General features: G+C 44.9%; 1 pseudogene; it reads right to left on the reverse strand.

Annotated features, from left to right (window-relative positions):
- Positions 1–714: 714 nt before the first annotated feature.
- Positions 715–833, reverse strand: LOC145399884 (5S ribosomal RNA; annotated as a pseudogene).
- Positions 834–3,576: the final 2,743 nt, after the last annotated feature.

Genomic DNA, 3,576 nt, shown 5'->3' on the forward strand with positions numbered 1-3,576 from the left:
CTTTTATTTGCCACTGCGAGAGGTTTTTTTTTTTCTTCATTATTATTTAGAGGGGCCACGTATCCCGCTAATTAAACCCTCTTCCCCCCACGTCCATAAGGGTGACGAAAATGAACGTTCTGGGTGGGAATATCGACTTCAGTATCACAACCATACCTGGGGATTGACAGTAGGGACAAGAAAACGCTGGAGCTGATGATTCTACTGACGAGCTTTTTACATCTACGCATTTATGGATTAGATTGTGTGTGTGTGTGTGTGTGTGTGTGTGTGTTTACTCGTTTTTTTCTCGTGTTGGTACGCATATAGGAATTATAATGTACTCCCAACTGTGGTGCTTTTGAAGGGAATTTCCAAATAATATAAGTTTTCTGATATGTATTCACTGCTTTACACACTTACCTGTTACAATACTTTATCTTAACATGTTACATATATTGACTTTTTCGGATTACTAATTTTTCTGTTTTTTTTTTTTTTGAACAACAATAATAATTTCTCTGCATTTTAGGTCTGCAGTTACGTTTTACAGTAGTTTTTCATAATTTTTCTACGCATTATGGATTATAAATACTTCGCGGCCTACCGGTATAAATATCCATCCATCCATTGCCAGACGCCATGTATCCCAAACGGGGTGGCCAAGGGCTTAGAGTTAATTGTTTTACAGGGAGGGGCACTAATCCTCCACCAACCCCACTTTACACGTAGGGATGCCAACAGCATCTGGTGTTCCCAGGCGGTCACCCATCCAAGTACTAACCAGACCCAACGTTGCTTAACTTCGCTGATCGGACGGGAAGCGGTGTACTCAACGTGGTAATATCTCGGTCGTTTTATTTTCCACTCTTACAGGCTTTACAATTCTTTTCTCTTCTTCAATACCGTTCTTACACCACACCTCCAGACTACATTTTTTTTTTTCTCATAATTATGCCTGGGCCTCTCAATACCATGTTTTATTATTTTTAAGGATATACACAAAGGTTAATTATATATATTAAATATCCATCATCCAATCCAACGTTGCCCCATGTGGAGCGTAGGAGCCTGGGGCTAGGCAAATTGGTCCTGGCATTTAAGATGAGAGTGACCAGCCTCACTCATCCCTGAGTGGCATTACGTGAGCAATAAACCCCAACCACCCCTTGGATATAAACCTTCACCGGCTCAATCCGATTGGAGGGCCGATATTACCTACTAAACCACCAGGCACCAAAATTTGGTTAGATGGTTACCACCCAGCGTAGTAAATGGTTTCCTGGTGTACAGGAAACCATTTGGCTTGTCACTCAGTGTAGTCACCCACAGGCAGAAGGAAGAGGAAAGAATGACGGAAAGACAGAAGAGGGGGTGTAAAGTCACCCACAGGCAGTAGAAAGACGAAAGAATGAAGGAAAGACAGAAGAGGATGGATGAAAAGAAGAAAGGAGAAGAGGAAAGGGCAGACACCCGAGAGCAGCACTACATCAAGTGAGTGGATGGTGAGCGCCCCCACCTACCCCACACACACACACACACACACATATATATATATATATATATATATATATATATATATATATATATATATATATATATATATATATAATTCTGCTTTAATCGTCATTTACGGGTTATAAAAATTTTATTTATTTTTCATCCTTTCAATATCCTGACTTTTTGCTGTGCTTGCATTTTTTTTTCCTTTTTTTGCGGGCACGCAGGGGTTATAATAATTGTTGCGTCAAAGAGCGCTAACGGAGCTTTATGATTGCTCTTAGCGGCGTTCAAGTCCCGTCGCCAGTGCCCTGATGGTCGATAATTGGTGAGCGTGGAACCGATAATTCAGGGGTTCATCATTATCATCAACTTCATTTTTATTGACACGCACACCTTCGTCTTTCCTCCTCCACCCCACCCACCTACCTACCCAGCCTCAACCGTCCACCCGTCAGTCTCTCGTATCTGGTCTCCTTCCCCCTCTCTCCCTCTTTCTCGTCTCGTCTCGTCTCGTCTCCTCTCTCTCTCTCTCTCACACACACACACAAATTTCCTCTTCGTCACCTGCTTTTCCCTCATCTTCATACATTCCTTCTTCTACTACCCTTCCTCTACTTCAAATACTTCTCAAACCACTTCCTACTTCCTACCATGCCTCTATGGACAGAATCCTCCCTTATCTTGTCTCCCCAAATTTCTCTTCCTATTCCTCCTTTACCATACTTCCCAGATTCCATATTTCTCGCCTCTTTTCTTCCATTCACACACCTCACATCCCCCCATGACCCCCTTGCCTCCACCTTCCATCCTACCTCCATAGCCTACTACCTCCTTTTCTCCCTGTTCTTATACAGCACAAGATACATAATCATACTCATCCCTTTCAGAACATCTACACTCATTAATCTCTAAACCCCTCCCATAATCGTCTACAGTGTCTTCATACCTCTCTATCCCATACTTCTCCATTTCACACCTCTCCTCGCCATCCCTGCCAACTCTAAAATCCCTAAGCTATCCCTTACCTCTCCATCTTTACACTCTTAAACACATTCTTATCTTTCCACTTCATATTCTTTTACTTAAGAACCCCCATCTTACCTTATCGGATCTTAAGTCCTTCCCTCCATTCCCTACTCCTTTTTTCTTTAATTTCACTAGTTGTCATTTCTTCATTTCTACATTCATCCTCAGTTGTCTATCCTTATCTATATACCTTCATCATTCCATCTGCCTACCCTCCAACCCCTCTACCACACCCCTACACAATCATCGCTTGACCCCTCAACCTCTCCCCCCACCAAATCCCACCATTCCATTCCCCTATCCCACCATTTCCCACGTATCAACCCCTCTCCTCTTTACCTATCATTCTCTACCCGTCATTTCCTTCCCTACCATTTCCATCCCTCGAACCCCTTCCCCCATCTCTATCATTTTTCATCCCTACAGTCCCTCCCCCTCCCCTACTCTACCCCGTTCATCCCCTCCAATTCTCCCCTCACCCCTACCCTACCAATCCCACACGCCTGCAATCCCTCTCCCACCCCTCCATTATTTCCATGCTAACAACTCTTCCCCACCCTTACCCTACTATGTACACCCCTCTATCCCCTCCTTACCCCAACCCTATCATCCGGATACCCTTCAACCACTCCTCATCCTCCTAGCTATCCATCCCTACCCCATCACCACCCTCCAACCCCTCTTCCACTCTCCTTACCCCCACCACTCCATCCCTACCCCATCACCACCCTCTAACCCCTCTTCCACCCTCACCCCACAAAATCCTCCTCCTTTCAACCCTTCCGATGACCCCCACACCTCCTCCTACACCCCACCAACCCTCCCTCACCCCTGCACCACCCGGGCATGGCGTTATGGGACATGGGGCGAATGATATACTTCTTTTAATCTCGGGGTTTCAATTCATCTTCGTTCCGCGCAATTGCAAACTCCGGTCACGTTGCACTCTAATCAAGGAAATAGTTCAGCTTCCGAGGGTGGGCCGGGGAGTGTGTAGTGATGAGGGATGGCTGTGTTGGCAGGATGGGTTGGTTAGCTGATGCCAATGTGACGTAATAGACTTGTTAT

This window comes from Coenobita brevimanus, chromosome 50 (genome assembly GCF_032717465.1).
Source record: "Coenobita brevimanus isolate Jiangsu-jjx chromosome 50, ASM3271746v2, whole genome shotgun sequence".
NCBI classification, from domain to species: domain Eukaryota; kingdom Metazoa; phylum Arthropoda; class Malacostraca; order Decapoda; family Coenobitidae; genus Coenobita; species Coenobita brevimanus.